This window comes from Delphinus delphis, chromosome 20 (assembly GCF_949987515.2).
Source record: "Delphinus delphis chromosome 20, mDelDel1.2, whole genome shotgun sequence".
NCBI classification, from domain to species: domain Eukaryota; kingdom Metazoa; phylum Chordata; class Mammalia; order Artiodactyla; family Delphinidae; genus Delphinus; species Delphinus delphis.
This window is the reverse complement of record NC_082702.1, coordinates 24,947,821-24,960,380: the sequence shown is the minus strand read 5'-3', so window position 1 is coordinate 24,960,380 and position 12,560 is coordinate 24,947,821.

The window sequence follows — 12,560 nt, the reverse complement described above, 5'->3', positions numbered from 1 at the left end:
CAAATCGGTATCTCATGAGTCCCATGCCTGGATGTGTTTGTACCCTTGCCTCTGGTGGTTTTTCTCCATAGTCCTTATGGCCTTGTGCACAGCCCACCCCCATCTGTTCCCACATTCACCTTGCACAGACAAATCCCAAGACTCACTGGCTCTTTTTTCTCCTTTGCTATTTGTCCTATGTTGCTTAAGAGCCATATTTCTCTAAAAACAAGAGCAACTTCTTTTTCTAATGAGTATTTCTCAATAGGGTCACATGGAAAGTAAAACTAAGCTGAGGGGAAAGAGGACAGACTGGGAGGAAGGAGCCCTCACTTACCAGCTTGACAATTCATTTCATCCCTCAGAATTGTATTGTCTCCATCTATACATAAAAATGTTTTCTTTTTAAAAATTAATGCCTGCCTCCATTTTTTTAAAAAAAGATAATGAATGCACTCTGTTAAAAAAAAAGATACAGAAGTGTGTAGAGTATAAAACTAAACCCACCTCCTGGAGTAAATAGTAGTAGCCTCACATAAAGCATGGTAAGCTGGTAGAAAATTAAGATCTTTTGAGTATTTAAAAAAATTTCACAATAATAGCAATTTATTCTAGAAAATATAGATAAGTAATGATAGAAAACCAAAACCACTTAGAGAATACTACTATTACAATTTTAGTGTATATTTTTCAGGAATTCTTACTATGTTTTTATTTGAGCACATATAATATACCAAGCCTTGCACTTGCTGGTTTCAGACACATGATCTCATTTAATCCTCATTAAATTCTGGGAAGAGAGTTCGCTTCTGCCCAATCCTCTGATCAGTGAAGGAGCCACAGCTCAGGATGTTACGTCATCTAAAGGATAGAGTCAGAGTCCCTACTGAGCTGGGCTCAGTTTCAGAACCACTGGTCTCCCAAGCTCTTCCTAGTTGTCCAGGGGCTCTTCTGACTCCATCTGGGTCCTAAAGCTGCCCTTCTCTAAACTGCGAGCAGCCAGCAGCGTGGAGGGAGGCCTGAGGGAAATACCCTCCCTTCCCTGTGGGGTGTGTGTGTGTGTGTGTGTGTGTGTGTGTGTGTGTGTGTGTACTGAGTGTGGGGAGCTGGTACAGAAGTGATGTCTTATTTTGGGGGGAGCACTTCCTATTCCAGTAGGGGATAGAAAGTGCTTCGGTGGGAGTTCTAACCTGGGGTCAGGGCCTGGGCGCTTCGCACAGGAGCCAAGCTCACACCCCACGCCGTACATTAAGATTTAACGTGCCTTCCTTATTTATACCCAAATGAGGTTTTTAATGGATTAATTAGCAAAATATATCAGTTTGCTTCTTTAAACCTTGCCTCTCTCAGAGGTAGCACTTTTAGCTATTTCCAGTGTTTAATAAAAGATGAAAACATTTATTTCTCCCAGTTAAGGAGGACTGTGACTGTTGCCAACCTGGCCAATGAGTGCTGTGCTGTCCAGAAATTTTTGTCATCAGTTTTGCTGTGCTCACTTGAATCTAAATTAAATGGCTAAAATGAAAGGCTTGCAGATGAAACCACAGTTCACCAGAGGCCTTTTCTTTAATTTGGAAAATCTTTTAGAAATTCAGACAGAGGATAAGTGCAAAGAGAGCCTTTGCTTTGTCGTTCAGAGCTGCCTCTGCTCACCCTGCTTGAGTGACAGAGCCTTTTTTTCATTTGTTTTCTGGACATATCCAGAAAATTGGGGAACATTTACTTTTAATGACTTTAAGCATTGCAATATATTATTTTTGTGTTAAAATATTGCAAAAAATAAAACAGCACGAACCTAAGATAAAAATTGCCCACAATTCTATTGCTTAATGAAATTAGTGTTTGTTTGTTACATTACAACCCTTGTCTACATGTTTACTTCATTTGTAAGTTTTTGCAGAATTGTTGTAGATAATATTTTATATTTGCGTTTTTACTTATCATACTAATTTTTTCCAGCTTGTAATGGACATTTTTTTCTTCTATACCTTCTCCTCTTGCCTCCTTTCCCTCATCCCTCCCTCCCCTTCCATGAGGGAGATAATCAAGGTAACTGCCTAGTGTCGGTAGTTCCGGGTCTTTCTCCAAGACCAACAGACATTTACAAACATATACTCTAATATGGGCTTCTTTTTCTTTTGCTCTTTTTTCTCCAAAATGGAGATTTTACTGTATACATTTGTATATAGTATATACATATGTATATACTATATACATTTCTCTGCAGCTTTCTTTCCCACCCCCTCACTTAATACATCGTGGGCAATAGATATAGATGTAACTTTGTGTTTGATTTATTTTTGTCTCTTTTACATTTAAATTGTCAGACAGAGGTCTAACTTTGTTTTCTTCCAGGCATATAGTCAGTTATGCCAGCATCCTTTCTTAATCAGGACATTCCAATCATGTTCACAGCTTCCCAGACCCCTTGGAGCCAGAGGAAGGAATGTTTCCTGGTTTGTGGTCCCATCCTTAGCCCCTGGAGTTTACAACCCTGAGAGGGCATCTGGTCTGATACCTGCATTTTACAGATGGCCGCACTGAAGGCCAGAGAGGCCAACAGGGTGGAGAGGTCATGGTGGTGTCATGGGAAAAACCCAGAGCCTGGGGTCAGCCAGACCTGAGTGTAAATTTCACTTGTGATGCTTTTCAGCTGTGTGACTTTGGGCAAATTACATAACCTCCTTGAGACTCAATTTTCTCATCTGAGAAATGGATATTCTAATACCTACCTGGTATGAGATGGAGGCGACGTATGTACAGTGCCCGACACATAAACAGCCCTCAGTAAATGACCATGATTTTTAGAGGCAGCCCTGGGACTTACACCGGATATTCTGATTTTAAAAATCTAGTTCTCTTTCCATTGGACCAATGTTCCCCAAAATGTCATACAAGTGATTTCAGGAGGCGCAGAGGTGGACATTTGGATATTTTCATCTACAGAAGTATTATAAAGTTCATTTTCAAAACTAAATGTATTTAAGGTCAAAGTTTGTTGACTTACAATAATTATTAAGTACATAATAGTAGAGGTGGTATAAGAATATGGCAAAATTGTGCAGGTTGCTTGTCAATCAATGGCTAGGGGTTTTGGGCACAGTACCTGTTCCTGCCATTTCTTCAGTGCCTTCCGCAGGCTGGGGGAGTCGCTTTCAGCCATTGCAGGTAAGCACATCAGCCCCTCCTGTCTGGCTCCTCCTCCAAGGGGTTCACCCTACACATGCTCATAAAACAACAGCCTCCTTTTGTTCTCACTGTTGACAAGGAGCAATGAGCTCCAAGTTGCACAGGTTCTCACTGTGTGGTGTGTGTGTGTGCGCAAGCAATTCTCTGCAACACCAGCTGAGTGTCCTACAATTCAACTCAATTTTGACACTATCTACCTGGAGATAGCATCAGGTCCCACAGGTAAAGGGCTCTGTCCCTCAAGACTGCCTTCCTCTTTGGGTACCAATCACAAGTCCAGGTTGTCACTTGTGCTTCTGATGAAATGGCTATAAATCAGATCCCCTCTCCTTGCGTTCGATTAATTTGCTAGAGTGACTCACAGAACTCAGAGAAATATTTTACTTACAAGATTACTGTTTATTATAAAGGGATATAAGTGAGGAACAGCCAGATGGAAGAGATGCGCAGGGCAAGGAGGATGGAGGTTCCATGTCCTCTCTAGGCACTCCACTCTTCCCAAACCTGCATGTGTTCACCAACCCGGAGGCTCTCTGAACCCCCATCCTTCTGAGGTTTTATGGAGGCTTCATTCATAGGCATGGTCATTGGCCAATTAAATCATTGACCATTGGAGATTGAACTCAATCTCCAGCCCCCTCTCCCCTCCCCAGATGTCAGTGGGGTGAGACTGAAAGTTCCAACCCTCTAATCATCTGGTGGGCTCCCAGGGCTACCAGCACCCATTCTTAAGCACTTCCTAAAAGTCATCTCATTAATATGACAAGAGACCCGCCCCCTCCCCCCCTTACCGCTTTCCTCACCTAGCAAATTCCAAGGGTTTTAGGAGCTCTGTGTCAGAAACTGGGATTAAGACCAAATACATATCGGCTGGCCAAAAAGTTCGTTCGGAGTTTCCGTGCTAGAGAAAACCCGAATGAAATTTTTGGCCAATCCAATATTTCTTATTACAAATCACAATGCCTCAACAGGGCTCGCTGGAAAAGAGGTCTAATTTTCTCTTCATTATCAGCAGCTAATATTTCAGGCTGAGTTCTGCTCCGTGCCCCACGACTCCCTCTCTAGTCAAAGGCTCCACATCCTTTGCTGGAGGCTCAGCCCTGCTTCTGAGCATCGGTAGGAGGCCAGCTCAGGCCAGCTCGTGGCCCTCCTGCCCTTCTGCGTGCACACTGGCCTTGCCCTTCCTTTTGGGACGCTGGTGCGTGGGGTAGGACTCCAGGCAGGGCAGAGGGAGGGTTTCAGTGGGAAGGTAGAAGGATGTCTCCCTAACCCTAATTTCCCTGGAGGATCATTGCCCAGAAATCACAGCCCAAACCCAGGTCCTAAAGAACTGAAAAGAAGAGTCAGTGCAGAACCTGAATGAGGGCGTGCAACAGAGGAGAGCTTTTAGCAGAGGGAGTGTTCATGTATTTGATAAGTATTTATTCTGCATCCACTATTTGAGGAGATACTGGTCTATGCTCTGCAGATGTGGAGGTTTCCAAGACAAGGCTTGTGTTCTGCTGTGGAAGACAGGGAGTAAACAATTGAAAATACAGAAAAAGGTAAACATGCATCATGAGAAAAGGTTGGAAGGAAATGAAGCAAATGGAAGCAATGACTGGCTGGGCTGAGGGGGCGTGGTGCTGCTTTGGCTGGAGTGGTCAGATATGGCTTCTCTGGGGAGGGATATCGAAGAATCGGACTTGAGAACACAATTCTAGAATATTCCGAGCAGAGCAAAGGCAATGTCCCTGAAGCTGGACCAGGTCAGATTTGTAAAGTCCAGGTGAGTGGAGGCAATAGCAGGTGAAAAGGATGGTGAGCGGGGCCAGATCTTGTGTGTCATGGCAAGGCCACTGGGAGGGGTTCAGAGGGACGCCATCAACTTTGCCTGGTGATTTTAAAAGTTCACAGGGGCTGCTGCAGTGAGAAGAATGTCTGACTGCAGGGGGCCAAGATTGGTAGTGGGGAGATGGCAGAGGATGGGGGCGGGCGGTGGCGGCGCTGCACTCATCCAGGGAGGATTGCTGGGGTGAATGTCCGTTGGGAGTTGGAAATTCATTTTCCAGTCTCTCTGGTCACCAGTGCTGTCCACAGCTGTCCTCCTGAAGTCGGGAACTAGGGTCCTCGTCGGTGGTGTGGTCAGTGTTATGGCAGGGGCTGGGGGCACAGGGAGGCCTGGGCATGGTGGGGAAGAGCCTCCTGGGGGAGTTCCTAGGACTAGATGTTTCTAAGAGATAAGCAAGGGGGCAGCTGGTGCCTCTGTAGCTGCGGGTGACTCGCTGAGTTGGGATGAAGGAAAGGCATTCTCTCAGGCAGGTTGGAGAGCTCACAGACCCTAACATGGACACAGGTTCCTGGGCTTCTCTGGTCCACCAAGAGAGATGCTGGCATCAGCATGCCCAGCCAGCTGGCAAAGCACTCCCTTCTGGTTCTGTACATCGGCTCGGCCATTTCCCAGCTGTGGGAAATGGAGAAATGGTTGGGTTGAACAGCAGGAGACAGAGAGATGCCTGCTACCTGCTCTCCTGTAACATGGATTTCATCTCATAACTCGGTAAGTTAAGGAGGGCGTGGTCAGGGTGGAAATGTTCTCAGTATTATTATTATTTTTACTGCCATGACTTTGTATTGATCACATACTAAATGCCAGCAACCGTAAGCACTTTACATACATGATCTCATTTGATTCTCACAACAACCTATACAGTACAAACTATTCTTACCCCCATTTTACAGATATGGAAACAGAGTCTAGGGTCATAACACTGTTACTGACCCCATCCCTTGGACTCTTTAATCAATAGAAATTGATGAAGCCAGACGAGAAGTTCAGGCAAGGCTTTATTGGGACCCCTGCTGCAGCACGAGGGAGCCAAAGCAAGAAACAGTTACTCTTGCCCAATCTTGGAAAGGAGCTACTTGGGTCCTTACATGGGGTGACAATGGGGGCGGATCTGTGGGTTGGCCAGGAGGTGTAGCCTAGGTGCTCTGTCCACCCCCCGCCATGTGCAGGGATCACGTGTAGTGTCCTGCTTTGGCTCCCGGCACCTCAGAAATGGCAGCTGGTTAGTGGCATGTTTGTATCCTGTTGCTAATAACTGCCCCACTCCCAGCATGCAGTTATTTTTAGTCATAGTTTCTTTGTATCCTATTGCTCAAGGAGACTTTGTCCAGGTGCAGGCACTCTGGCAGAGGATCCCGGGTCCCAACCTGTCTCAATACTAGTCAGTGTGCCAACCAGTATGAGAACCCAGGCAGCCTGGCTGTAGGCAGAGCCACAACCTTACACTGGCCTTAGCATAGGTAGGAGATGGGGCCCACGGGGGGTGGAATGGGGTCCTTTGGGGGTGCTATTTGGAGACTTTGCACCAACTGAATTGACATGAGATTAGTGAGGGAGGACCGAGGTTGAGATGACCTAGGAATGCCAGGAACCAGAGGGCAGAAGGAGGATTCTATCAGAGAACAGCACAAAATAGACGGGAGCCACAGGACTGTCCAGCTAGGGCAGGTGGAAAAGGGTGCTGCTGGGGACATCAGTTACTTCTGCCTGCCCAGCACTAATCCTCCCCCTTCATTTTTCCTTAAGGGACCTGACTCCTTTCCACTTTGATCCATGAGGTAGGGCTGAGGCTGACTCCATCCCCAGCTTGAGGGTGGGCACAGGGTCCAGGTGTGGTCAATATGGGTGGTAGTCAGGACTTTTGTGGAACCATCAAAAAAGAAGTGTTCTTTCTCTGCTGGGGGTCCTAAGCTGGTAGGATGTGAGCCTGGAGGTGTTGTTGGCCATACTGGCTGAGAATCAAGGCCACACAGGAGAAAGCAGAGCCGGGATACAAAGAGAGAGAGATTCCTGACAAGATTGCAGGATCCAACCATACCTGCAGCACCCCTGGACATTTCAGATATGCTAAAATTATTCCTTGTACTGCTAAAACCTGTTTGAGTTGGATTACTATCACTTGCAGGTTAAAGACACCTTCTCTTCAAAGCCAATCAATTCCATTCCAGTGAGGACAGGGTATGATTTCTCCATCCTGCCTATCCCTCCTCCTGAGCTCTCCAGTCAAGAGCTGTGTATGTGTATGTGTATATGTGTGTGTATGTGTCTGTGTCTGTGTTTATGTCTCTCTCGGTGTGTGTATAAGTGTCTGTGTGTATATGTCTTTGTGTGTATGTGTGTCTGCATGTATGTCTGTGTGTGTGTGTCTGTAGTGTGCCTGAGTGGAGGGTGATATACAAGGTGATGGTGCTCGGATGGGCCTGTGCTGCTCTGGGGGACCCTGGGCTCCAGGTTCTGGAGCTGTGCCAAGGCCTGGGTTATGGCAGAAGTGACACTGGGTTAAGCTCTGCAAGATGTTGACTCTTTTTTTCTTTTCCATAGTGGCTGTGCAGAGTCTGAGTCTCAGGGCCAGACCTGCCCCATAATCTTGGTGAGCGGTAAAGGGACTTCTTCCCTGAATCATGGAGATGATATAAACAACCCTGGACCCACATTTCCACACACCGCCAGGGCTTTTACTGCTGTTATGTCTTTTCAAGAAAAAACAATTCCCATCCTCCTTTAATTATCTAGATGAGTGGTTCCTAAGTGAGAATCCACCAGTCAAATTGAGCCCAAAGCCTTGTCTTGTTTGGTCCAAAGAATGTTTAAAATATTAAAAAAATAAGTTTAAAGAATCAGGGAATTCCATCTTCAAAAAATTCCTGTTCTGGGCCTCCCTGGTGGCGCAGTGGTTGGGAGTCCACCTGCCGATGCACGGGACGCGGGTTCGTGCCCTGGTCCAGGAAGATCCCACATGCCGTGGAGTGGCTGGGACTGTGAGCCATGGCTGCTGAGCCTGCGCGTCCGGAGCCTGTGCTCCGCAACGGGAGAGGCCACAGCAGTGAGAGGCCCACGTACCGCAAAAAAAAAAAAAAAAATTCCTGTTTCTGGATTCTCTTGAAAAAATGAGAAGGTCTGAGAAGCTTGTATCAAATGGCGGTGGCTGGCTAGAGCTGGGGAATGGCATGCATGCTCTCAGCTCCACGTGGATCCCTCTGTCACTTACCGGCTCTGTGCACTCACACTTGGGGCTGCCAGCTTCTCTCATTGATCTTACTGCCTGGCCCCTGATTTTCGACCCTGGCCCTAGACACAGAGAACCCCAAGTGTCAGAGCTGGAAAGGACCCCAGCAATAACCATATTCATGCAGAGAACTGAAAATGGTGGTGGAGGAGTCGAGTTTCTGAACACCTTCCCAGGGAATGATCAAAATAGCTACCATCACTCAAGCGATTATTGTGGGCTGGGCACACTATGCATGTCATGGCAGCAAATTCTTACTCCTCATTATGGGCACCAAATTCTTATTTCTCATTCTCCGTTGGGACACCTATCACACTTATGTGATAGGTGTCACAAAGGAGAAATCAGAGGTCAGAGAAGTTACGTAACCTGAACAGCGTCATAGGGAAGGCAACAGAAAAAGGATCGGGGTCTTGGTCTTTCTGATTCCATTTCCACAAGACGGCAGTTTGGACCAGCTATCTTCTGGAGTCCTTTCACCCCTACACTTCTGTGGGTCTTCACATTTGAACTTTCTGGACTGTTTCTCCACTATCCCTGCTTCTCTCCCTTGAAACCGGGCAGAACCACACTCCCTTGCTGCAGAAATGGCCCTGAGATCAGCCTAAGCGATTTTTGCAACTCCTGGCGAGTTTCAAAATTGTCCCGTCCAACTCCATCTTGGGGGTGGTCAGAGGAAAGTAGCCATGGCAACCGCTGCCAGCAAGGACAGGTGCAGTTTAACCTCAGTCAATGGTCTCTCTACGCGCAATTACAATTTAGTGTAGGAAGTCAAAAGCGGCAAAGAAGCCGTATTAAGAGTCCTAGTGGGTCGACAGTAATTACCAAGTAATCATTGTGGGAATAAATGGGGCTCTTCATTAGGGAAGGGTTTTATTATTTCTTTAAAAAACCTTTGGGAATGAAGATCAATGTCTCCTATCCAGCAGTGAAATCCCCAAGACCCACAGATCCACAAAGTGTTAGAGAGAAAGGACCCTGTAGATTAGATGAGTCTAACCCCTGCCCACAGGAGCCACCCCTAAAACCACCCCAAGCAAGGCTTAGGGAAAGTCACCCAAGTTCTGCTTGCCCACCCTCAGCAGTGGGGGGCTCATACGTTGAGTTGAAGATGAGTTCATTATTTCTAGATGGCTCCTTGGTGTTAAGAGCATGGGTTCTAGAGTCGACTCTCTGGGTTCAAATCCTGGATCTACCCCTGGCTTGAGCTTGTTCCCAGTTCTCTCAGTGTTTCTATTTCGTCGTGTGCTCAGTAGGAGTAGGTGGGGCGCTTGCCGTCTGTGGTTGTTATAAGTAGTCAATGTGGGGACATACACAAAGCACCCGGCCGTGGGAAGTGCCTAGTGAATGTTACGTGGCATTATTGCTGCTGTTATTGTTATTATTAACCTAGGTGAGCTCTGTCTCACTGTATGATGCTTGATATCACAGATCCTTTTCCGTGAAAGTCAGCAGTGTTTCTAAGGCCTTCATGGCATCTTCCACCAGAGCAGCCTCAATTACATCTGTGTCCCACTTTTGGCTTCTAGTGATACTTTAATTTTGAAGGATGATTCTGTAGCTAAGCTCTTCGATAACCACCGATCTTGCTTGACTCCATTTGATAGATGAGGAAACTGAAGAGCAGAGAGGGAAAGGCACTTATGTTCCCAGGTGGGGCTGCCAGATGTAGCCATAAACATACAGGATGCCCAGTTAAACTTAAATGTCAGATAAACAAATGCTTTTTAGCATAAACATATCCCAAATATTGCATAAGGGACACACTTATTTACCTGTACTTCAAATTCTGTATTATAGCTGGCGATCCTAAACCCAGGTCATATGATGAGGAAGTTCCAGAGACTGGAGCAGGACCCAGGTCTCCTGAGTCACACTTTGCTATTCTTCTCACCGGGCCAGGGGTTTCAAACACACAGTCTGTGTGCTTCCACTCCCTTCTTCCTGTGCCCAGGGCAGCCTATGTTCAGCAGCCATGAGTCTTTCCTCCTGAGCTCTACCTCGACCTCAGACTGTTGGCTTGATCAGGGCTGCCCTTCCACATGAAGTCCCTTTGCCATCCTGGCGCTAGACAATGCTGCTGTGTCCTCAGAGCTCCATGGAGTAAGTCAGTCCCTGCCTCCCCAGTCTTGGCCAGTGGTTTTAGTTGCATCTGACCCTTTCCACGCTGTGAGTCCTGTACCTGGGTCCTAGAACAGATGTCAATAAAGCTTTGCCAAATGAGCAAGTACAGCCTCCAGCAGACTTCTGGGTGAGAAATCACTTCTGACGCTCTTTTCCCAAGTAAGAGCCAAGCAAATGAAACCAGTAAGAACCAGGTTGAGACCTGGGATGGGGCAGGAGGAGGCCTTCCCACACTTGAGGTTGAACTGGGACTCCTTATTTTCGGTGCTCACAAACACATCTGACAGTGGGCCCTGGCAGATATGCAGGTGAAGTGGGCCGGGTGGGGGCCAGGACAAACAGCCAGCGTGTGCCCCATGCCCCTCGGGCTGAGCTGCTCTGTGCCCTCTGGACACAGGAGCCCGGGATTGCCAGATCTTCCCGTTCGTCTAAAGAAGCCCATATCTGAATGTTTATAAGAAATCTCCTGTTTTGTAAATAATGATTTCACATTTCCCCAAGGACCCCATGTAGGCCAGCAAAACACAGCTCTCTGCAGCTTCAGTCACAGAGGGGAAAGGCAAGCCTGGACCCTTCCTTAGCATTCCCATGGAGAATTCAGCTGCCACCCAGCTCTAAGCCATCCAAGGCCATCCTACCTGGCGGCCTCACTCATGGTTCCCTGTGCCAGGAGCCTGGGATAAGGTGGCCCCCACCTCACTCAGAGCAACAAAACAGAGAGATTAATAAAGATTCCAGCCCTGCTGATCTATCCCCTTCCGGCACCAAATTACACACGTATCCCATTATCATTACAGAGCTTTTGGGTTAATTGCAAATCAGGGAGTTAAGATTATTAATGTGAGTGGAAGCTTATGGGGGTGAGGGGAGGGCTCGGACCCAGCTGGCTGCTGTCCGGCCCCTGGCTGGAGGGCCCTCCCGCCAGCTGCAGACCTCCTACTCTCTCCCACGTCGGCGATGCTTTTCACTTGCCCCCTGTCGCCTTGTGCACGTGCCTTCCAACCATTTCCCAGGAACTCTTTGTAGCAGGAGCATTAAAAGCAAATGTGCTCATTATACCTGATGGCGTACAATCCAGGCAGAGGAAATTAGTAACGATTAGGGCGTCATTAGAGGGAGATGTCTCTCTTCACACAAAATATTGATGGCAAAAAACCCAGCCGTGCAGACAACAAACGGATGAGACTCAGACACGCAAAGCGCTGTTGCGATGATCAATGTTGTCCCGAATATACCCCAGACATCGCCAAAACAGAACAGTTAGCAGCTGTTCCAGGTCTTTTCAGTTGTTGCAAAAAAGTATTTGGACGTCCTGATACATTGTTTTCATCACAGCGTTTTACCAAACTCCCTAGGACGTGACAGTAAAGTGGAATACCTGAGTGATGTGGATTTTTAATTTTCGGAGGACACAAAGGGCTGACCTAAGCTGCCTTCAAATACAAGTTGTTTAGGTTGTATGACGCTTTGAAAAAAATTAGAATAGATTGCTTATCTGCATATAAACATCCAGATTTCTAGCTTCTCTAGAAAACTTGGACGAGTGCTGGGCCCATGTCTCTCAACATACAATAAGCAGCTGGAGGTGAGTATTGACTGCCCCATTGGATACACCACCAGTTTTACCACAGTCTCCACCACTCCCCATCTTATCCGCTACAGGAGGATGGAGTGGCAGTTCCCATTAATTATGGCATTTATTATATAATATCACTTGGCCCTCTTTGCTTATTGAAGGGCTAACTCTGTGGGCATTTGAGTTTGTAATCCATGTTCAGGTTTATGCTTTCCCTTAAGACAGACTGATATTTCTTATTGGGTTGTGTTCCCTATTTCCTCAACATCTTTAGAGAGTCCTTCCTTCCGTCACACACCATCACCGCCACAAGTGCCTGTGGGCTGAAGCCCACACAGACATTTAAAACCCTTCGTAACCTTGACCTTTCTACTTGTCCTGCTTCACTTCTTCCAGTGCTCTATGCGCTAGCTCCCAGCTATCCTGGACTGCCTCCCACGTGGGTGCACACAGCTGCTGTCACCACTCAGACCTTTGCCGCCACAGCCCCTCCAGCCTGGAAAGTTTATCCCTTGTCACTTCCCAGGGACCTTTGCTCCATCCTTCCGGGCCATCTCCCACGTTCCATTTTGGCCCTTCAGTCAGAATGGCACTCCAGAGCAACCCGCGTGCCCCTCTTCCCTACTTCGTAGCTACCC